The 24,756-nt window shown below is 37.4% G+C and overlaps 1 protein-coding gene across 23 annotated transcripts in view; it reads left to right on the top strand.

Annotated features, from left to right (window-relative positions):
• The window catches only part of BNC2 (basonuclin 2), a 438,856-nt gene that overhangs the window by 236,119 nt on the left and 177,981 nt on the right, over positions 1-24,756 (top strand). For 3 of the 23 annotated variants that reach the window (XM_049116143.1, XM_035697031.2, XM_035697030.2), the window contains exon 3: positions 16,653-16,797. The exons of 19 other annotated variants lie outside the window; for them this stretch is intronic. The gene's annotated coding sequence lies outside the window, so the exon portion shown is untranslated. Of the gene's footprint in view, positions 1-10,745; positions 10,979-16,652; positions 16,798-24,756 lie in introns of those variants that run through there. One more of the 23 variants, XM_035697032.2, reaches the window with a different exon arrangement.

Below are 24,756 nucleotides of genomic sequence, written 5' to 3'. Positions count from 1 at the left end.
CGAATCTCTCACAACATCTCACATGACTCCAATCTCACTTTAGGTCTGAATCCATGGATACTAAGGAGAATTTATGGCCCTTTTAAAGTTTGCTTGTCCATCGGGCACCTCAAGAAGTCTCTTCTTTTGCATCATTTTCCATATGAGTTCCTATATAGGGCTTCATATTGAGTAATTCTGAACACAAAATTAATTCTGTAGCCTTCATGTGCCTAATGAAAGCCATAAGGATATGATTTTAAAAATGAAGAAACAAATTTGCCCCTACATAGACAGCAAGAAGAAAAAAATCAGAGTTGTCTTTGAACCACAACAGGATTTATTTTTAAGGTCCCCTAACCTGTTTTTCCCATTAGCTAGGAAAGCAGTGCTTGAGCTTTTTTTTTAAATCATAGAATAATTATAGAACAAACGATTTAAAATTGTATCCAGATTTTACATCAACACTTTTTGTTTACTAAATAAGTAAGAGACGTGGCTTCAAATGACATCCTACCTGTTTGGCTTATTGTGAGGATGTGCTGAGTGAGATATAGAATTCCAGTAGCTTGGCTGAAGAAAGGAAAAAAGAAAAGGCAAAGTAACCCCAAAATTTATCACTTCTTTCAGATATTTTTGGGGGTATTCTTTGGGTTAGGAATCTGTTACTGTTTTTTGTATTCCTCTTTTAGCTCTGCTTCATGGTGTATAGATGTATATGTTAGACAGACAAAAGAAGGCTTTCTCTAAAAACATGCACCTTCCTGCAAAATAAGCCACAGCTGATTATTCTTTTTTTTTTGTATCGTATTTTTTTCCTTGCAGCATTATGATTTTTTATGATCAATATGCCAATATGATTTCAAACTTTAATTTAGTGTTTGGGTGCGTTGACTCATATCTCCTAATGGTCTCCAAATTCTAATATTCTAAAATAGTCCAAGGAACATTCCTAGGATTATTTTGCCACTTTCTTTGTGCAAAATTTGAGTATCTTAAGTTTAAATTGCTCCCAGTCTCTCCACATTAGAAAACAAACAAACAAAAGCCCTTTATAATCTATCTCCTTTCTTACTTGCTGGGAGTCCTTTTATTCCTTTTATTGCCTTCCACTTGGACCCCTTACTCCTTGTCATGTGTAGTGTAGGAAGTTTTGTTAGTGATATTTTAAATAAGCAGTTTTTCTTTCTCCTGTGTATTGATGAAACCCATTTTAAAAAGTAGATAATGGGGATGCCTGGGTGGCTTAGTCCATTAAGCCTCTGCCTTCCACTCAGGTCTTGATCCCAGGGTCCTGCTTAGCAGGGGGTCTGCTTCTCCCTCTCCCGCTGCCCCTCCCCTCACTCATGCTCTTTCACTCTTTCCCTCAAATAAATAAGTAAATAGATAAATAAATAAAATCTTAAAAAAATAAAACTAGGTAATGACACTAAGACACCCTATCTTTTTTTTTTTAATTTATTTATTTATGATAGTCACAGAGAGAGAGAGAGAGAGGCAGAGACACAGGCAGAGGGAGAAGCAGGCTCCATGCACCGGAAGCCCGATGTGGGATTCGATCCCGGGTCTCCAGGATTGCGCCCCCGGCCAAAGGCAGGCGCCAAACCGCTGTGCCACCCAGGGATCCCTAAGGCACCATATCTAAAAAAGTTCTATTATTTATCTATTGAGTTTATTTTAGGATTTTGTCCAAAAATACATTTAGCTTGTTGGAGTCTCTAAGAGTTGGCTAAAAAAAAATCCATGCAGTAGAATTGTCCTTCCCATTTTGAAATACGTAACTTCAGATTATATCTTGTGCATACATGCAAAAATCTGCAGTATTAATTCAGACTGGCCTAATTACTAATTTTTTTTCTTCTCAGTAAAATTGTATATTCTTACAACATTCTAACATAAAGACTGTGCTTACTAAAATAGAAAAATACTTGCTGTTATCAAGGTATTATAAAATAGTAAATACAGCTAGTTATAGCTTGTGGTACATTGGCTAATAAATTTTATGTGACAGACCAAGGGGAAAAAAAGACATAAAATTGTAAAGTAAATAAACAAAATTAATTAGTAACGTCCACAAATAAGGATGCTCATGCAAGAGCATTGTTACCTACCAATGTTCAGAATAATTTCTGGATCAAGATGATTTATGATGATGTCTTTAAAGGAGCTCAGTTATCTTGTAACTGATACAACATGGGATAAAATTAACCCCTTTTTAACCATAGTGAGAAAATTGAAGAGCATTGGCTTCATAGACTAAAATATCCAAGTAGACAAATTGCAGAAGTAGTGCAGCATTATACAAAAACAAGAGAAACTGCTACAAATAACTTCAGCTCTAGTGTTTATTAAACATTGATTAACATAAAAATATAGTTTCCATATGGGATATGCTATATAATTTATATAGAACAAAGGGTATGCTATATGTAATTTATACCAACCACGTTAATAATAGTTTCTATGAAGTGTTACTGAACTCCAACTCCAAATCCCGTGATAGAGTAGGGAAAGAAATTGCTGATGTTATTGGATTGGATTAAAAGGAAAGGACCTTTTGTAGTTAGGTGAGTTTTTTTCCTCCTTACTGTAGTATATACTACTCCTGGAGGCAGATTCTTGGGCTCTGACTTTGGTGTTTAAGAATGATATATTTGAAGGTCTACTCATAGGATGGTTTTGGTAACTGAGTGGCAATAATTCTGAGACCAGATTTTTAGATATACTGTTCTTTAACATAATAATTGTATTTAGTTTATTATTTCTAGGCAGACATTTAGATTTCATGTGACTAATTGTAACAATTTTATTTGGAGAAATTAGGAAAAATAATAGTAGTTATTTATGCCCCTAAAAATGTTGTAAGTAGGGGAGAAGACAAAGCAAGGTCAGAACTTAATAGAGGGATGCTTGGGTGGCTCAGCAGTTGAGTCTCTGCCTGCAGCTCAGGTCATGATCCCGGGATCCTGGGATTGAGTCCCGCATCGGGCTCCCCACAGGGAGCCTGCTTCTCCCTCTGCCTGTGTCTCTGCCTCTCTCTGTATGTCTCTTGTGAATAAATAAATAAAATCTTTTTTTTTTTTAAAGAACTTAATAGTAGAGAAATGGATATCTTGGAGAAAATACTACATTGACATTTCCAAAAAGAAAGGTGCTATTTCTTTAGTGTACTTAAGCCCATTGAGTGAGCACGGTGGATATAATCAGAGTTGGGGGATATAATTTATATAAACAGTTCTGTCAAAAGATAAGGTGAGTATGAGTCCTGTTGTGAAACTAATTAGAAATCACCTTCATCTTTAAAAACAAAAAAGCAAACAAAAAAAGGAATCCCCTCCATTAGCTGGTAAGCATAGAGAGAAAACTGGGTAGCACATTTAAGTGGATTGTGACACTTTATCCCTGCTAAATAGCCTACAGCAGGCCCAAGGTTAGCAAGTGATGTAAAGCAGTTTTGGGTTTGAGTTTTTTTTTTTTTTTTTTTTAAGATTTTATTTATTTGACAGAAAAATCAAGAGCACAAGCAGGGGGAGCAGGAGGCAGAGGGAGAGGGAGAAATAGGCTCCCCATTGAGCAGGGATATAAATGGGGGATTGAGAATACCTGGGGCTCTATCTCAGGACCCTGGGATCATGACCTGAGCAGAAGGCAGACGATTAACTGACTGAGCCACCCAGGTGCCCCTGAAAAACAGTTTTAATGTATATGATACCCACTGACAATTCTGACTTTGGCTATTGACTTTGGGGTATGATTTTGGTAGATTAAATGAATCATCTTTGAAAGTTGGTTGTTAGGTGTTTGTTATGTGGTTCTTGTTATAGGCATTACACAAATACCCTTTAGTTTGCAAACTGATGTTTACTTGGGTCTTCATTATTAGAATCATTATGATGATGATATTTCATATTTTAGAAAACTTGAATAATTATTAGGCTGATAAAAACTAGAAAATAGTGACATGATATAAAGCATTTGAATGGTTTTATTTGGAAACAAACTGTGAATATATTTAAGTAAAAATAATTCCAAAATAGAGCCATAGCACTAAAAGAAAGTTATTTGAGGTCGTAGCTGGCAGTGGACTGTCCAGAGTTAGAAATGTTCAAAGAGAAAGAGGCTCTTCTTGAATAGAAAAGAAAGTGAGATTTTAGTTATTGTAGCACTGGGCTATAGAGTAGTCACGATGAAGCAAGAATAATAGGGCTTTTATTTGATATCTTTCTAGGTAAGGTTCAAGAATAATTCCATATACATGACTTTGTTCACCCCTGTACTGGAACAAGGCAGAGACCTAGTTTCCTACTTTCATTTTTTGGTATGGGGCTGTTGTGTTTCAGTAAATAGAGAGTTTTGTCTTCTCTTCTTAGACATCTAAACAATGGCAATAATCTATAACTAACTGCTATTCGTTATGTTGCAGAGGCAAATTGTGCAGAAAATTATGGATAATTTTAAAAAGATGAAATACAGGTGGCTCATCTAAAACAGACTCCAATTAAAACCACATTGTATTAAATAGAGCCTGCTTTAGATAGACTCCTCTTCATGCTAAATATGAATGAAGCAACAATTTTAGATATAATAGCTAGTATCTGGATTTTAATATGATCAGTTCGCATGGTTCAGGGCCCAAATATTACCAGCTGGTATTAAGAAACCTGCCCTCCTATAAAACTCTATTATATGGTTTTCCCCAGGGGTATTGCGTTAGGCATTATTGAGAAAGTGGCTTTTATAGGGTATAGACTTGTGCATAAATGTTGGTGCTAAAACTTGACTGGTGTCAAAATTTGCATTATAGTGTTTTTTATCTGTTATCTTATGAATTAAATGTGTGAAATTGGGCCTTGGGATTGTATCTCTGCCAAAGATAAGGCAGCACATCCCCAATATAATGGGTGAACAGAGGTTTAGTCTAGACCTAAGTGTGCATTGTGTGTGTTGTGGCATATATGAATTGGTTGTACCTGTTACCATATGAAGAGAATAATTTTTCCAAAGTTTGATTGGTCCGATATGCTAATATTTGCAATTAGCAATATCTTGACTAATTGTTCTCTTTTATTATGTTTTTATCAGTCTGACTTAAAATGATTCGGGAACATTGTGCTTTTACATATGCAGATTCTTCTCTTTTTTTTTTTTTAAAGATTTATCTATTTATTCATGAGAAACACAGACTGAGAGAGAGGAGAGAGGCAGAGACACAGGCAGAGGGAAAAGCAGGCTCCATGCAGGGAGCCTGATGCAGAACTCGATCCTGGATCCCAGGATCACGACCTGAGCCGAAGGCAGGGGCCCAACCGCTGACCCACCCAGGTTGTCCCTATGCAGAATCTTTTTATCTTAGTCTTTGTTTGCTTTCAGGTTCCAAAAGACATAGAGGGCCATGCCAGATTTTTTGTTTATGCTTTTAAGAAATTATTAGCTAATGAGGTATCCACAGAAGTACGCTCCATGAACAGCAAGGAACAAGACTGTTTATTCCTAATTTTCAGTGCCTGAAACAGTACCTGGTACATAGGTGTTCAGTCAGTGTTTTGTTTTTTGTTTTTTTTAAATAAAAGGGAAGTTAAAGGAGCAGTTAGTTTGTCATAGTCCTCTTGTCCCCACCCCCCCCTCCCACCACCCTGATGAGGTAGATAGTGCTCACTCTTGTGAGAATGGAGCTGTGCAGCTTGAACAGATCTCATGGTTTCATTAGAGGAAGGGGACTTAGAAGGTCTTAAAGGTACAGTTGGAATTTTCTGTGAGTAGATCCTGTCTCCTTCTCCAGCTCTTGTCTCTTCATGCCTCAGCAGCACAAACCAGCTTGTAGTTGTCCGCTGATTCTGTGGTATTCCCTCATTGAGCATTCTCCCATGGTGTCCACCTTCTTCCCTATTCCTCAACCTGCCAATAAGTTGTACTTTTTCCCTGAAGTCTTTCCAAAGCCTCAGATGAGTTAATTAATGCCTTTCCTCTGTTTCTCTGGAATGTTCTCTGTGGATTTCTAAACACCTAGACAGCATGTCAAAATTATGAATGTCAAAATCTCATAATAGCTTCTCTTTATATTTATTCAAACTTGAACACAGACACAATGCTGGGCCATGGTAATTGGTCAATAAATATTTTCTAGGGATGCCTAGGTGGTTCAGTGGTTGCACGTCTGCCTTCTGCTCAGGGTGTGATCCAGGAGTTGCAGGATTGAGTCCAGTATCGGGCTCCTTGCATGGAGCCTGCTTCCCCTGTCTCTCTTCTCTCTCATGAATAAATAAATAAAATCATAAATTAATTAATAAATAATTAATTCCAAAGGAGTCCATACCAGTGCTCTCAGAAATCCCAGAATGGAAAAGTTTGAATGTTTCTTTATGATGCTAAATTCTGTATTATGAGAGTATTGTTGTTAATCTAGATATTTCTGCCACATTGCAACCTAGATTAGCATATTTTGTAGATTTGCTCTCTTGCAGTGATCCCATTATAGTATCACATACTACCAAGGACCCTGGATGGGGTTCTGCAAAGCAGCTTGCTGTGTTTAAGGATAAAGGAATGGTGTTTCAGTGGTGGCCATGGGCTTTTATTTTATGAGAGTGCTGGTAATTAGAAGTTCTATTTAAAAGTATTATTTTTATTAGAAAGGTAAAGATTTAGATCTATGGTTTGTTAATTTTGTGAAGTTTGAATTAGCAAAGGCAAGTGTGTAGCTCAAATTATGAAAGCATACCTTTGGGAAATTTGGGCTGGGGACACAAGTAAATTTAGTACTTTATTTTTTATTTTATTATTTATTTGTTTGTTTGTTTGTTTATTTATTTATTTATTTAAGAGAGAGAATGTGTGTGTGTGCATGTGCGTGCGCCCGCACACGCTCCCAGGAGCACATATGCCAGCGCGGGGAGGGGCAGAGAGAAAGGGAGAGCAGCGGACTTTGCTGCTGAGAGGGGAGCCCAACCTGGGGCTTGATTCCATAACCCGGAGATCATAACTTGAGCTGAAATCAAGAGCCAGACAGCTAACCAACTGAGCCACCCGGATGTCCCTAGTACTTGTCTTTAGATTTTACAAAGAAAATACACACAAATGATACAATGGAGATTTTAACAATTACTCAAAGAAACTTGGGATGCCTGGGTGGCTCAGCGATTGAGTGTCTGTCTGCCTTTGGCTCAGGTCATGATCCTGGTGTCCTGGGATTGAGTCCGCATCAGGCTCCTGCATGGAGCCTGCTTCTTCCTCTGCCTGTGTCTCTGCCTCTCTCTGTGCCTCTCATGAATAAATAAATAAATCTAAAAAAAAACAAAAACAACAACAACAAAAATTTCAATTTTTTGACAGAAGCTCCACATTTCTTACAGTACATAGTTTTAAAGAGTAACTATTAGTGAAGACCAGAAGTCTTATTATTATTAGATCTCTTAATCATCAAATTTATCACATTGGAAAAAAAACTCTGAACTTGTATTTTTTACATGTAGTTTATGCTAAATAAACAAAATTTGGAAAAAAGAGCTTAACAACAATGAAACTGTTGCCAATAGTTCTGTCCATGTAGGAGGTATTATTTCAGAGTATTTTGTCCTTTTACTTGCATTCATTTTAAAATGTATACTGCTTCATAAGCTGCTTTTTGATTATCAATATATTATAATTTTATCATTAGATGAATTAGTATGAGTTTTAATGATTTCATAGTAACTTTATCATGTTTGGCTTAACTATAGTTCTTTCTTGATAGATTTCATTATGTAATATTCATAATCAGTTTTGGATGGTTTCCTTCTTAGACTAGCATTCTTTATTAGATTTACTATGAACTGAGAGTGCTATAAACTAGTCATTTTTTAAAAACCATAAGTCTTATTTATCAGTGTATTGTTTTTCAAATTCACATTTTAGTGAATCTTTGAAAAGGCTTGTTTTCATGCCTGAATATATGTCCACTATTTGCTCTTTTCCCAATACTATCAGTGCTCTCAATCTTGCCCTTGATCTAACCATATGGGTAGGTGTAACTTCTGGGTTTAACCTGAGCACTTACCTTTAACCAACACAACCCTGAACTCCCCTAAACACAGGCACAGCAAAATTCATTCAGAAGGCATTTAAACCTTTTAAGGGCCAAGGTTTTCACTATTAACGTAATGACTCTTCTGACCATTCTTTAAGTATTTCACTGATAATAATAGCTTCACTAAAAACAAAAATTATTCATAGAACTGAAGTATAAACAGAAAGAAAAGATGTGTTAATGTGGCTTTTGTATTAGGTTTTTACTGGATGAACATCTTTATAATAAAAGCTTAGAATAATTTGTTTGGCTAAATTAATTGATAAGGCAAACATTAAAAGCAGACCCTCCCAATTAGTCCTTATGTGTGATTTCCCTGCATTTAAAACACTTGCCAAAAAAATTTTTTTTTCTTCACCATTTTTGTTTCCTGATTGAAACATTGGAAAAGCCAAGAATGACAACTCTAGGTATTTCTTTTTCTCAGAGCAAGCCTGAAATGGTCCTTGTGTGCTACATAAAAGCTACTGATCATTTGATAATATTGGTTAAATTTTATTAGCTATTGCTTTCACACACAATAAAGGTTAAAAAATCCTACCATTTCCACTTACATTTCTAGACTTAATGCTGCTGGACTTTCTTTCCCTTTAACAGTAATGTTTATCCATTTGAATGTTGTTTCACAGAAAGGAAAAGTTCATTTGTGTAAAAATATCTGAGGCTTGCCAGGGAATTTTTTCAGAATGCTCTGTGGTTACAAATGAAGCTTATTGTTATATAAATGGCAGGTTTGAATTTTTGTAGTAGCTTGTGGCATAAGTTGATAATCTGCGAATTGTTCTGAGTGTGTGTTTGTATGTGTTCGCGTTCGCCAGCCTGTCTGTAAGTGGCTGGATCTTGTGCTGTTCCTCCTCCTGCCTCCCATCCCCCTTATTTAGATACATGGGTATGCATAATCTTTAGTCTAAAGGCAAGTCCCCAAAGATGCACATCAGAGCATGAATGTGGGAGGAAAGTGTATTTTTAAAATTTCTTATGGCATTCCACTTGACAAAGTGACAGTACTTTGTAAAAACTGAAGTTGTTTGAATTTGTCTCTACCCCTGAAATTTCTGAAACTTTCTCTACACAAGATGGCTGGCATATTTTAGGGACAGAGCAGAGACACAGAACAGAGACAAAGCCGCTCTGAGAAGGCAGACACACTTATATTGCTTGTGGTTTTTCAATACAGCTGCTTTCAGATGGGCCGGCTTGTTCTCCGCTGGTTCCACTGCCAGAGCAAGGCTGTCACACAGCTGGTAGTACTTACTGTACTTGCGGGAAAGTATGTGATTCATTAGTTGGAACCGTATGTTTTTCACCAGTTCTGGTCATGTTTTTGTTAGGATGTGGTAAAAACATAAGCAGGGGGTGAAGGGACAATGGAAACATGTGACTTGTTAAGGATTGGCCCCAACCCATTATTAGCTAAATTGTGCACCATAAAATGTCCTCTGGACCCCATAAGACAAATGACTTAATTTTTTATTCCTCAGTTGAGGTCATTTAGTCATAAGTAGTAAAAATTATCAACACTGAGCTCTTTTTCTCTTTTTCTTTTCTGTAAAGTATTATGATCCGTTTAAACCCCAAATTATAATATGAAGAGAAGTCATGCAAGTAAAAGACATTAATTTGCTGAAAAATGCCCATGACGGGTGACGAACTTTAACTGGAGTGAACTCTTGCTACTGATAAAATATGAGTATGGTATTACAGCTAATAGGAAACACTTCTAATACTACAGAGTGTGAGGAGGACAATACTTGGGAGTTCCTTTGTCTACACGCGATCAAGCCGACTGAAGTTGTATGGCTGGATCCGTGAGGGACTGGTCTTTCTCGTGATTTTGGTATCATTAAGGGGCTTGCTTCGTAGTATCTGAAATGATCAGTCGTGGCATCGACCAGGACTGTCGGTGTGAGCTCTGTTGATTGTTGGCCTGTGATCAGGTAGTTTTTATGCATGTGAATATTTTACAACTGCACAATCCTGAACCGGCATCTGAGAAATGAATGCGTCTCTGCCCTGTTGTTCTCTGTACGTGGGCGTTTGCTGTAACGGTTTTCTTTGTCCTCACCCTTAGAAACCTGCCATTCAGATATGTGACATTTTTGAAGTCTCTCTAGGTCAAACATGGGCAGATTATGCCTCTACCCTCGGACTTTGTTTTTCAGCTCTTGTAAAAGAGTTCTGCACCATTCATGCCTCAGCACATGTACTTCTGCAGTTGCTGGACTCTGCAGAATTAGAACCAGGTCTGTCTCTGACAATTAGCTCAACTGGCTGCAGCATAAATAAAGGAATGCGCTCAGGGGCTGTAGTCTGTGACACGGTTTAACAGAGCGTAAAAAGGTGCATCTGTTCCGTGCCCAGATTCAGTCGCCTCACTGTCACTGGGAAGTTATCGACACGGAGACATGCCTGTGCTGTTTGGTAAACAAGCGGCAGGTATTAAATTAACCAGGCTGTGAGTGTGCAAAAGTGCTGCTTTATTAAAAGCCCTGCTATCTTGGCTCACTGCTGGGTCACAGACAGCAGCTAGAGTATCTATTAAGATGACTCATGGCACCAGATACTTCAGTACTCTGTCCCTACTTGCAGAGAGGACCATTGACCCTTGACAGCCTGAGTGGGGGTGGGAGAATGGGGAGAGAAAAACCAAAGGAAGGGTGATACATAGGCGCTCGTCTCTTACAGTTGGGAGGCTAAGCAAGAAGACAGTGAACACTGAATGACCCAGAGCCAGGTTTTTAGCTTAAATCGTGGGGCAGAATCCAGTACCAAATGGTGGCCAGGTTTTTGTTTTTGTTGGTTTTTCCTGACTCTGCCTTACCCTCCTCATGGCTGCCACTTGATTTGAATCTGAAATAATGAGGGGAGATAAGTGTGTGATCACAGTTGTTCTATCTGTGCTGGGTGGACAACAAACATCTTGTCATACACTTCCAGGTAATACAGTTATACTTTTGTTATATTCCTTAAGCATTTATTTGCCTTTGCCTTCAGTATTTCTAATGGAAAAAAAACACATTTTAAAGACTTTTTGCTTTCACTTAGCAGTGTAATGATTTTTAAGGTTTGTTTTTCTTGCAGCTTCATGAATGCTTTACAGAGGCTTATGTGTAGTTGCATACATTGATATGTTGATATGTTCCTCATTTTCATGGTCTTACAATCTTTTTGGGCAATCTGCTTAGGTCTGTAGGCAAACATAAGATAATTTTCAGTATACACATGTGCAGAAGAGACTGTTATTTCTGAAATTTTCCTGTTCCCCTCCTGGTTGTGTTTCTTTTTAGGGCCCCAACTAGCTCCTCATCCATTAGAAGATGATGTAATGCCAGTGGGATCTAGCCCCACACAGCTTGAATTAAAATGATTCCAGTTGGTGATACTTGAATGTGAATGACCAGAAGGTGTGATGCATTCAACACTGTATTTGAAGTACTCACCTTGGAAATCTCTTCCCTGGCTGTTGAGGCCCTTTGGTCCTCATCCTGGAGATCTTACAGCCACACCTGCATTCCTGCTGTCCAGACCTATCTTTTATTGCTTGCTCTCTTTCTGTAGTGATGTCTGGGTGGAGGAGTGAGGGGGCGGAGAGGAAGCATCCTTTCTTATTGTTTGCTCAGAAGGAGAGGGTTGGACAGGAGCATATTCCGCTATCCAGAGAGTTGGTGATGCCTCAGAATCTCTTTATCTTCGTAACATCTTTGCTGTATGAAGTTTAATAAGCCAGCTGTGCAGTTTTTAAAAGCCAGTGGATTCCATTTTTCATTTGCTTTCCACCCCCTTTGCTCTGAGCTTTCACTCCCTATTTCCTTATTTTTCTCCCCCCTCCATCCCTTTTCTGTATCTCAGGGGGGTTCCCTGAGTAGCAAGACTGAAAAAGAGCCGAGGTTTATGTTAGAAGAAATTAAGGTTAATGATCATTGGCTCATTTTCATATTCTGTGGGTGTGGATGGAGGAGTAATCAGTGCAGGTGGCCCTGCCAGTTGGGAGTTTTTCTTTGTCATCAAGAAAATAAGGAGAGTGCAGGGATTGAATTACCACAACTATTTCAGGACTAAACATATTTCATTTCCCGATCGGGTCTGGTTTAAGGACACAAAGCTGACATTAATTTTATCCAAAGAAAGCACGGCAATTTTTTTTTCTTGTTTTATAATTTGACTGAATGCATAGGGTGGATGCATGTTCAAATTTAATTCTAGTATAATCTTACAAATAATACTCTGAAAAGCAAAGAGGTTTTGATTCAGTTTGACAGTTTATGTTTCTGGGCCCAATTACCACTTAGTTATTGAATGTTAAAGAGCTGCTCTCTAAAATGTGCACGCGGACTGTACCAATTGGCTTCCCAGCTGCCTGCTATTACATGAGAGGTACTCCCTTCTAACTTTTTAAAGGATGTACACATTTAAAAGAGTTATGTTTAGCTAGCAAAGGAAGTGGGGGATTTGGTTAGGAAGTGCTTGCTGGCCTTGAAAAAGTATCTTGTGTGCATTCTAATTTCAGCCACACAAAGACCATTCTTTAAAGAAATATTTTTTGGATTTAAAGAAAAACTTAAATACCCAAATAAACTAGGGAAATAACGAGGACTTTAAAAAGTATAACTTCTATTTGTAACCATTCCTTAAAGTCTTTATGTGTGTTTAATGCCACGAATGTAACTTTCTACAAGTGAGGGTTTCTGATGGAAGATATGGAAAAGGAAGATTTAAAAGTTGACCAGAGACAATAAGTCATTGAGAAAGAGTGTCAACACTAGCTATGCATGGTAGGTTTTGCTTTCTTAGCAGAATGCAGCAGGCAGCTGGAGTGACCTGATTTGTTTTTAAAGCACAAGGTTTATTTGGCTGTTACACTGTGAGTATAATATTAATGATACTAATGTAAAATTAACTTTTATGTTGTGTGAGCACTTTTTCTGCCTCCCCCTTTAAAATTGCAGGTATTTCTTTGTACATATATCTATCTCTGTTGCCATACTGAGTGTTTATATAACTTTCTGTAAGACACACAAAGTTTGGTATAGTTAAGTAGTTTATGCAGGTATATGTCAGGCAAGTACAAGTCAAGGTGGGTTTTGGTTTTGATACTTCTGTGGTATGAACCCACATGCAACTGCATATTCATTGTTTGCCCATTAATATGAATACTTTGGATTATTAATAACATATGAAGAGACCATTCTCAGATATTTAGAGGGCAAGAATGTTTTGGTGGTTTCAAGAAGCTCTTTACTGTGAAGAAATACAATTTTTTTTAACATGGTAGTTAAGAGTTTTAAATAGTATTTTGAAATATTTTAAAAAGAAATTTGGTGTCTCTTATGAAATTGTCAGCTAGGCAACTAAAACTTAATATTGCATAAGATGATCATTTGAAATCATATGGTTTCCAAGTTTAATATTTAAGCAAGTCTTGTTATTTGAGAGACATTAAACAAAGGTACAGAAAGACCCAGTAAACCATTTTTTAAGATAACATCCCTCCTTGTTTCTTGCTTTGCTTTTCATCTTGTGTACTAACGATAGAGCTCAAAACTGGCTTTACATTGATTTTCTCAAAGGCTTTTGGTAGGAGCCATTGGCATTATGGCCCACATACCACTGCTATTAGCCAAGAAAAGAGCAACTATGAGTTAATTCATCCTCACTTTAGTATTTATCTGTTAAGCATTAGGAATAATTTTAAAAAGCAAATAAATATTTTATTTACATGTAAGTTTATTTGCAATTAATGTTTTATTTGTATATCTTTAAAATCAGCCTTACATTTTAACCTATGATGTGGAAATTTTGAAATTTTGAAATTTTGAAATGGTCCGCTGAAATGCTTTACAGTGTGTGATTGCTTAAGCCATTCAGATAGTTTCCTCTGCAGACTCCTTAGCTTTTGCCACATCATGCTAACTTTTTAGTTGCGCCTATCTGCCTGAGCTCTTTACTTGGATCTTTCACTCCTGTCCATAGTTCCCACATTTTGTGCTTTCCCCCCATTGGATACATAGAATATAACAGAATTCACTGATAGCTCTTTTTTGGTAACTATGTATTAGATTTTAAACATCACACCAGGAAGTAACTCAGTGTGGTATAATACACACTCTTTCTGTCTCCCAGTTTGTAATTCCTGATTCTTGTATGTAGTACTTTCAATTTCTTATGACAGATCTGACTACTCCTTCTGTCTCATTTATTGGAATATATCCATAAGTGAGGGGAGTGTGTGTGTGTGTGTGTGTAGGTGTGTTTTAAACATGCAGTAATGTACTCCAGCAAGGTTCTCTGTGAGCCAGGATGTGGGGTTTAGTTTCACCATCATTTTGGTAAGAATACATGTCCTAAACAGATACTGAATTTCTGTCCTATATTGAATCTTCTCCTCCTGTTTTCCATTTCCTTTAAACAATTCAGGCAGTGAATTCTCAACGTAACCTGTAAAATAAAATGTTTATTTCCAATGAGGAACTTAGAGAATGAAGTTGTTCATCATGCCTGAGTAGTAGGGAAATAATAGCATGTAATTAAGTGTTTAAATTGTCCCCTGAAATTGTTGTTTTTTAGATTCTTCATCCATAGCCATGTTTTAATCACATAACACCAACAGTTAGTACACATTGTGGAAGCAACAGCCTCCTAAAAATATCCTTTCTCTGAGCCTGGCCACCCAAGAGCTGTGTGAGGAGGTGTTTCATGAATGATCACAAAGTTAGTAATAACTGATGAGATTGGTTCAGCTATTGCTTCAAAAATTGTGCCTCCAAGAAGGATCAGGCATACCTTGTAATTTAAGATATACCTCCTGTGATTTAGTAGAGAAACCACTAAAGCTTTTCTGAAGTTTCTGTAGAGTATATCTGCTCTGGTAGTCTTCTTGCTAGATGAAGGCAATCAAATGTACAAGTGATAGTAAGTTTGAACTTACAAGACAAGCAGCTCAGTTCATTGTTTTATAAATCCATATCCATCCAGGGCATAGATATTTTTTATTTTATATATCATGTTGAGTTGTTGGTCACTGATGGGACTCTTGTGATTATTAAGTTTGCAGACATTAAAAACATTATGCAAATCATTCTGAAAAACTTTAGTTTAAAAAAATGACCAGAGGAGCACCTTGGTGGTGCAGTTGGTTAGGCATTCGACTCTTGGTTTTAACTTGGTTGTGATCTCAGAGTTGTGAGATTGACCCCGTAAGTTTCCCTCTGTCCCTCCCTGCTCTTTCTTTCTTTCTCTCTCTCTCTCTCTCTCTCTCTGAATAAATAGATAGATAAAGATATCTAGATATCTCTAGATAAATACTTATTCAGAGAGAGAGAGAGTCGTGGGAGGAGCAGAGAGAGAGGGAGAAGCAGACTCTGAGCTGAGCTGGGACCCAACATGGAACTTGATCCCAGGGCCCAGAGATCATTACTTGAGCTGAAATAAAGAGTTGGATGTTAACTGAATGAGCCACCTAGGCTCCCCATAAAGATATCTTTTTAAAAAATCATCAGAATGAGCTGTAGGTTTGTAAATTATTAATGAATAACACCTGTTTTCCTATTATTCTTCATTGTTTCTTTAGAGCAGGTTCAAATGAAAATGGACCTGAGATTTAGGAATGAAAGTCTGAAAAAATAAGCAAACAAAATTTTATGATTTTTGGAGCTGTAAAATTTTGAATCTGTATCCTTTACTTCCATCCCTCTCATTTGAAAATGATGAGGCTCAGAAAGCTAAAGACGACCATGGTCAAATAACCAACAATAGATTGAAAAGGACAAAAGTCCTAGTGTTTAGACAAGTACCATCCAATATTTTACGCATAATTTTAAATTTTCTAGGAGCCACATTATAAAAGTAAAAAGAAACAGGTTGAGTTGATTTTAATAGTATGTATTATTTAACCCAATGTATCAAACATTATGTTCATGTATAATAGATGTAAAAATATGTAACTAATATGAATATCAAGACATTTCACATTCATCTTTATGTACTGTTTAAAATCCAGTGTCTATTTTACACTTTCAGCACATTTCAATTTGGACTAGCCACATTTCATGTGCTCAGTGTCCACATATGGCTAGTGGCTACCATATTAGACATCATAGGTGTAGTTAGACACCAGTCCATTCTTTCTAGTACAGCAGTATAATAGTTCTAAAGAGTTGATTTGGATTTTTAGTCACTATTTAAAAGTCACTTAATTTAAGAGAGCTGATGACTTTGACATATAATTGAAAAAAGTAACTGAACCTTGGGGTAAGGAATCTTTGATAGAAGTGTATTTGTTCAGGAATCATCTGTCTCATCAGCAGTTTTGATTCCTTGGTAAATAAATGCTTGGTAAAACGTCAAACAGGTAAATATTTTCAAGTTATTTGTTGACTTTCTTCCTTCTTCACTTTACTCCCTGTGAAGCCATGCTGTCTCAGTTTGCTAACCACAGACATGTTACAGGCAGTGTTGTGGGAGAAGGTAATGTCTCCCTCTGTTTTGCCCTTTGGAGGTTGAAGGCAGTATAGCCTGGCGCTGCCCCCAGCTAAGGCTGTCCGCCATCTGTGTAAGGAATTCACAATCCCAGACAAAAGAAATTGGCAAAGTCTTCCCTCTGTCTGTTCTCCAGATCCTCAAGATAGCCATAAAACACCTGGACAAAATCAGCAGGTGATGGCAAGGGAAAGAGAATGATCAGTCACAGGCGTTGTTGAATCCTTTGAACATTACTTATGGCCTGGACACTGCTGTCACCAGGCACAGTTTGATCTTGGGTAAGTTTTCTGGAAGAGCTTCATTCCCTGGCTCTGTGACAACAACAGAACCAGATAACACTGAATAGGGGAGAGAAGAGGAAGACCGAAGCTTCCCTGCCTCAAGGTATAGCAGTTCCAGGTGGTGTTACCTCCATGTGTGTAAGAACATCCTATAGATATAAGTCATATCACCAGATGCATAAAAGGTGCTATTTAGGTCAGTGTTCTTACTATAAACCTGCTAGAGGAAGTCAAATATTCTCTTGTCTACGTATAGTAATTGATCGAGTGTTTTTAGAATGTACATGCTTGATTGGCATCATTCATAGGTTATGTTTTTAATCCATTTTTCTGCTTTAAAATCCATTTTCTGAACTTACAGTGAAAAAAAAAAGACAGCCTTATTTCATTCATAAGCTTTTAAAAATCTTTTGTTGTGATGGCCACACATATTCATACACTTTCACACTTCCACAACAACTTGTGTCCCTAGGACTTCTCGGACCTTTTTGTTAGAGCAAGGGTAAATGTAACACTAAAACTCTCAAAAAAGCCACCTCAACTTATCTGTTCAGCATACTCTCTGTCGCATGGCTTACTTTCACATCTTTTGATTTAATGATGTATCCATAAGATTCAGTAGGTAGTAAGACATCATACAGGTTATCTGATTTTTTTCTGTGATGGTGTATTGTGCCAGCTGAATTGCATATCATGGAGTCTGGTAGAGAAAGGCAGGTTTCTGATGGACCAGGAATTAGGCTATAAAGAAGTGGCACTTTTGCCAGTAGAGGCTCTAAGCAAAGTCCTTTAGCTGTTACCTTTTCATCAGTGAGAGTTAGGATTTAATATGGTGGTATTTTGCTTTGTTTGCTGCTGCCAGTTTTAAGGGTCCTATTTTAGCTATGATCTTTATTTCCTGCGAGAGGACTAAACCAGAGCAGAAGCTGTGCTGCTTAATTCAGAATTATCCTCTCTCCCTTTGGCTCTGTCTACAAATGTAACCCTTTTTCATATAAATGGCGTCAAGCTTCATTGAATTTAGCTCTGTCTTGTTAAGTACATTAATGCTGTGTTCTGTCATTCATTACAGGAGAATTAGTTGTCTATTACAAAGTGGGGGTTTTTGTTTGGAGCCTGATCTTCATGTGAAGAAGGCCACACGTGGTTTAATTTCTTAAGTGCATTGAATACTGGACTTACTTATTTGTAACTTGTAAACCATTGAAAGCATCAATGCAAAATGCTGCTTCTGCCATTGGGAGGCCCACCTTATTTTAAGCAAGAAAACCTAAAAGAGAAGAACACTTATCACCTTCCTTTTTTAAAAATCCCCTTTCCCCCATGTATTTTGTCACATTTTTTAGTGATCTATACAGCGTCCTTAGAGTGTGTTACAGAAAGTGTTAATATCTTAGAGCAGCAGTAATAATAATCCTTTTACTCAGAGTAATCATGTGCTAATCCGCTGGTAAGTCAAAAGTATTAGATCATTTGAAATTCATTGTGTCAGCTCAGTTGAAATAACTGGTATGGTGCTATAAACATTTAGAAAAAGGGAGTCTTTGAACCCAAATAATAATGTCAAATAGTTTGTTAGTGTTACATGCTCGTGTTTAAGAGTTTCATAAGCTCAACCCATGGACAAGAGCATTTCAGTTTACACCAGTGTGTAATATATTATTTTAAGTGAAGGTTTATTTTTATTTTGTTATTTGGGAAAGTTTCTTTTCCTCTGGCACTTATGGACTGGGTTTTTATGTTACAGTTTTCACCCTGCAATCACAGAGAGGTTGGTATGCCAGGAAGCCTGTTTTTTTTTTTTTTTTTTTTTAAGAGAATTATTCTTGTTTTTCCAAAGTATTGTGTTGGGGTTGAATTTTCTCTGTGCCCCTCTCTTTTCCTCTCATATTCTTGGTAAGAGCGTTGATAGTGTACATAGTAATTTTTCTGTGAATATTTTAACTGGGATGTTTGGTTTCATGTTTCTCCTTTTGTTCCCCAAGGAAAGCCACCCCTTTCAACTTTTGTAATTCACTTGAATTTCTCTCTTCCCCCCTTTCTGAGGCCCCAGTTGATCTACCATTCTAAGATAGCATTCCTTGCTTTATTTTTTTTAAGATTTTATTTATTTATTCATGAGAGACACACAGAGAGAGAGAGAGAGAAAGAGAGAGAGAGAGGCAGAGACACAGGCAGAGGGAGAAGCAGACTCCCTGCAGGGAGCCTGATGTGGGACTCAATCCCTGGACTCCAGGATCACGCCCTGGGCCAAAGGCAGGCGCTAAACCACTGAGCCACCCAGAGATCCCCGCATTCCTTGCTTTAATGATCTTTTTGCCTGACATGGTAGATGGTCAACAAAAAAATTTTTTGAATTGCTTCACTTTTACAAGTTTGGGAATTTTGGTGACTCAATTAAATTTGTTGCCATGTCAGTAGATAAATGTTATTGATGAAAATCATTCTCTCCTCTTTCCTGAAAGTCAGTTGAGTTTTGAAAGAGCACCTCTTTTTCCATAGCTTCAAGACTAAATGAGCCTGCAACAAGTTACTCTAACTTTATGAGACCAGTCAACTATTGACTATGGAAGGCATTGTATTGGAGTTTCCCAAAGACCAACTGAATTAATTAATTTTTTAAGAATGGATAACTTGGGCAGCCCAGGTGGCTCAGCGGTTTAGCGCCGCCTTCAGCCCAGGGGCATGATCCTGGAGACCGGGATTGAGTCCCATGTCGGGCTCCCTGCATGGAACCTGCTTCTCCCTCTCCCTCTGCCTGTGTCTCTGCCTCTCTCTCTCTCTCTCCTCTCTGTGTATTCTCATGAATAAATAAATAAAATCTTAAAAAAAAAAAAAGAATGGATGACTTAAGTAATTGAATAGTCTAGGCTCATGTAGAAGGGAGTAATATCCATCCTTTCTCTATTTCATGTTCTTGCTCCTTGCTTCAATCTGACCTTTGATTTGTAGTTTTGGAAGAGCTTGTATGGTTTATTAAGTATTGTAATATGAAATTTACCTCGTTTTTTTTTTTTTACCTTGTTTTTGATACTGGAATTTGTAGATCTTTCCTACAGATTGCATTCTGTAAATAAGGAGAGCCCCTGAACATTATATTGGATGTCATGTCTCAAGTCCACTGCCATATTCCCTATGGCTTTCCTCCTGCTGGGTGGTCATCCCATGAACAGACTTTGATAATGAAAAAGTTTATCTCAAAGAAAACTTTCTCTATGTTATTGTAGAATGAACTGAAATCTATGTAGAATAGCTCTAGAGCTTAAATTTGGCCAGAGAGAGAAATTGTTAAATGCAATCTGAGTATTTCAGGCATGCCCCAGCTCAGAGAACAAGACCAGATGGTCTGGTTTAAATCACAGAGACAGTGTGGCTAACCAGCAGACTCCAGCCATCGAAGAGGTTACATGGCAGGGAGGGATTGGTCATGACAGTCCCCAAGGCATTGATTGGCCTCACTGATCGTGTGGTGCTACACTGAGTATAAGAGTATAAGATTGGGGATAATTGGGATGCCTTGGTGGCTCAGTGGTTGCGCCTTCGGCTCAGATCCTGATCCCAGGGTCTGGGGATCAAGTCCCACATCAGGCTCCCTGCCAGGGCCTGCTTCTCCCTCTCCCTATGTCTCTGCCTCTCTCTGTGTCTCTCATGAATGAATAAATAAAATATTTTTTTTTAAAAATTGAGGATAATTGATAGGACTTCCATAAGCAAGCCTGGCTAGAAAAGTGCATGTCTTAAAAGTTGGTAGCCCTGGAAATTGCTTGGTGACTGTAAAATAACACTTCACTATAGAGATTAGTTCAGGAACGGTTTGATGACATTACTGGGTAAAGGGAGCTTGGCATAATGACAAAAAGCATGGATCCTGCATCCGGGTTTGAAAACTTTTGTACCATTTGTAGGAGCTATGAGGCATTCGACAGTTATTGAGGTCTCTGTCCTTCACGTTTCTTATTTTTGAAATGGGCATAATTAATACTTGTGTCCTACATAGTTTAAATAAATTGTGAGGATTGAATGAATTTATAATGCCTAAAACAGTGCCTGAAATATAACGAGTACTGTGTTGTATGTGTTTAAGTCATAATATAAAACTGAGTGCTAAGAACTGTTAGTGCTTTGGAGGACCATTAGTAAAGCCCTGAAACCTAACCCTTCATTAACTGAAAGGTTTTAGTAATCTTTGTGCCTGCCACAAAGATCATACATATGGCATGTACTCAGAATCTCCTATAGATAACCTCACATTTTTTCCCCATCATCTACAGGTGAAACTTGGAGGGATTGGTTCTAAAGCCCTAAGTGGGATTCCCTTGGGTGAAAATGGGCTGAGTGAACTCGAATTTGATCTAGAAATAGAGCTGTTTTCATAATCCTTTTATATTGTTCTGCTTTGCTTTCTTTTTTTTTAAGGCTTTATTTATTTCAGAGAGGGATAGAGAGAGCATGAGCAGGAGGTGGGGTGGGTGGGTAGAGATAGAGGGAGAAGCAGACTCCCTGCTGTGCAGGGAGCCCTACAGGGGGCTTGATCCCAGGATCCTGAGGTCATGACCTGAACTGAAGGCAGATGCTTAACTCACTGAGCCACCTAGGTGCCCTCCCCCATTTTTTTTAAAGAGAGGAATGGGGAGAGGGTGAGAGGGATGTTGAAATGAGTAAGACACCATGCTTGCTAATAAAAAATTATTTAATATTTTGGGAAGGTGTCCAAGTTTTAACCAATGGCCAGTTGTTTCTATTAGGATTTCATTCATTGAAATCCCAGGGTATGTCCTCACCTCAGTATTTTTTCTTAAAGTTTGTAACAGTCAAATTTAACATGCTTGGGTTTCAATCCTAAACATTATAGATACAAAGTATATATAAATAATTTTATATTATTATTTTTAATAAGACCACTGTAATTTGGTTTTGAGCCTTATTTCATTAGGTTTGGCTCTGGAGGCACATGAACCAGGAATCTGGATTTGTTTTCATTAGTCTTTGTTTCTTTGGGGGCAGTTTTCCATTTCCTTTTGTGGCTGTTACTTTTTTGTTGTGTTAAGGTACATGTCACATAATGTCATCTAGACAATTTGAAATACACAGCCTATCTGGAATCTGAGACAACTCAGAAAATTTTGCAATCCTGCATGACACATCCAAATGACAAGCATACTTGTCACCTTTCCTTCTTGGAAATCCCAGGGAATTGTCATAGTCTGCTGTCCTGGTTGCCAGGAATTTTTCACATAAAGTTGAATTGATGGTTGGACATTCAGGGATGCAGGAGATCTTAAATGATGGTGAGAAAGAAGCCTGGGAGACTCCCTTTACTTTTTGTCTGTTGTCACTTAAAACGTAGCAAGTAGTACTGCTTGAACAACAGAATACAGGGAATTAAAAAAAACTAAGGTAAAAGCTCATCTCTTTTTCCAGAAGAGCTGTATGTGTTGTTTTTGTTATAAATACCTGTTCTGAGTAGTCTGAGTAGTGGTAGTGGAATGTTACACACCCTGCTGCCACCATGAATTTTGAACAACCTATGGCAGTTAGGGCTGCTTTTCTCTTTGATTTCATTTTTCTTTTAAACTTAAAGTTTGCTAAAGAAACTTTTTTCTGGATTGCACACATATAACGGAAGCTTCTCTTGGTTTTCAAGGCATACTGTCAATGTAATGGTCAGTAAGTTTGTGGGTTCCTAATTATTTCCTTAATGTGGTGTATTTTTCTTTACTATGTGCTCTGCATTTTAGAGTTGAAAACTATATTGGTTATTTCTTACTTAAACTTGAACAATAGATATATGGTTCTACTAATTACTCATATGCTGAGAAATTCTCAATGTTTCCTGTGGTTCACAAATTTAAAATAAATTTTGCTGGCTATCTGTTATTTTGGTCTAAATTTGTTTTTTAGAGTACCTTTCTAACCTTATGTTCTTCGGTATTCTCTGTTCTAAAACTCACATGGTCTTTGAGTGAGCACATGCTGTCTTAACAGCCATTAGCAGGACTCGTTCATCTTCTTGGGTGATCTTCTTTCCCCATCTTGGCTTGCTGAAGTCAGTTAAATAGCTTTTTCATGGTGCTGACGGCCCAGCACTGTGCTAGGTGTGGGAGGTGATGCCAAGTCAAACAAGACATGGTCTCTGACCTTGAGGACCTTCGAGTCCAGTGCCTCTTGAAAGCCTATCCATCTTCCAAACCACCTCCTTCACTAAGCCTTTTTTCATTACCTCAGAAGAAGTAGTCTCTCTCCCCTGAACCCTAAAACATTTTGTTTATGCCTCTCTTGTCACATTGATCACATTCTACTTTATAGTATAGTTATTTGTGGTCAGGTTTATCTCCCTACTCAGTTGTAAATTCCTTGAGGACATATTTATGTTTACAGGTCAGGGTTTAGAATTCTGCTTTCCACATAGTAGGTGTTTGATAAATATTTAGTGAATCCACAGAGCCATGAGAATAGAAATTCTCTAGAGAATAGACTTGGTGAGGGGATTTCATATTTTAATATTTTGTACTTATTCAGCACAGTGAAGGAATTTATTTTACAAATCTTGGTTATTATAAGGAAGGTGAAGAGAAATAAAAATTCCTAGTTCTCTACATTTGATATGAGAAGAAAGGTGGCTGGAGAAGGGGGAGGGATGGGAGGCTGTTTAATGTGTACAGTATTGTATCATGAGGCAGATACTTAATTTCAGGAAACAGCCTAATGAATATGAACACTTGGAGAATTAGTTGTCCATTTCATTAATTGTTTATTTGTGAATGAAAGGGGCTAGTCAGCCTGGACAATTGCTTGGTTTCTGGAAATCGGTATACTAAACCATCTCCAGATGTGCAGAGTAAGAACAACATCCACATTTTATTGCGTATAACACTTTGCACAATTCACAATTTGAACTTGGATTTTTTTTTTTTTTGCTTCTGTTTCTAGCACTTCATTTTATTTTAGTGTTAGATCCCTGTTCTCTTTTTCACCTGCAAATTAACTATTAAAATAATTAAAAGGAAACATTTGGTAATGTGCTTTTATTAAAGTTCTGTGGTCTAGTTAGAAGAAAGAGGTTAGATTATTTTTAGTATGGTGAAATAACACTTTTCCTTGAACTGTTATTTCTTTGGGAGATATTTATGTGAGAAATGTACATGTATAAGAATTTTGAAAACTTTTTAGTTAGGTCAATAATTGTTACTTTTTTCTGCAGGTAGAATATTTAAAATGGATTTAATTGTTATTTCAGAGATTTGAAACACACTTAGTAAGACTTGGATGACATAGCTTCACAATGCTGCTCTTACAAGTTACTCTTTATTGACTAAATGCAAACAAACTGTAGATTTCTTGCCTTAATAGAGTATGAAGTGAGACTTTATTCACCTTGAAATTTGTTTTAGTCTTTATGCAGTTATTTAAGCAATAACCCTGACTGACATCACTTTATTGTCTTATTCTCTCACCCTCTTGCCTTATTCTCTCACCCTCTATTCAACAAGTGTCCTAAATCTCCTTAGAAACTGCTTGGGAACCTGGGTTTTGATGGATAACCACTCAAAAATAACATCAGATTGGTGCCTACGGTTAGATTTTTAAATGTCACTTAAAAATGGCATTTGTGCCATGGTTCACTTTACAGTTATTTTCCAGATAATTCAAAATACTAGAAAAATCCTTCTGGTCCCAGAAGAAAAACTGTACAGTGAGCTTTTCTCTTCATCTGCGGGTTGTAAAGGAAACTGGCTGGACCCTTTGGTGACTAATTTAAAGTATCTGGCAGGACGATTGATAGCGCCTTTTCTTTGTATTGTGACAAATATATTTCGGCTGCAGTTTATTAACATAATTCAGCACAACCACAGACATATTGTACATATTAGAGCATAGAATTAGAACCATTTTTTGCACATCACAGTCTTCTCTCACTTGTACTTTTTTTTTTTTTTTTTTTTTGACAAGGATCTG

Source organism: Canis lupus, chromosome 11 (genome assembly GCF_003254725.2).
Source record: "Canis lupus dingo isolate Sandy chromosome 11, ASM325472v2, whole genome shotgun sequence".
Lineage (NCBI taxonomy): Eukaryota > Metazoa > Chordata > Mammalia > Carnivora > Canidae > Canis > Canis lupus.
The sequence above is the reverse complement of the archived record's forward strand: the minus strand, read 5'-3'. Positions and strand labels throughout refer to the sequence as shown.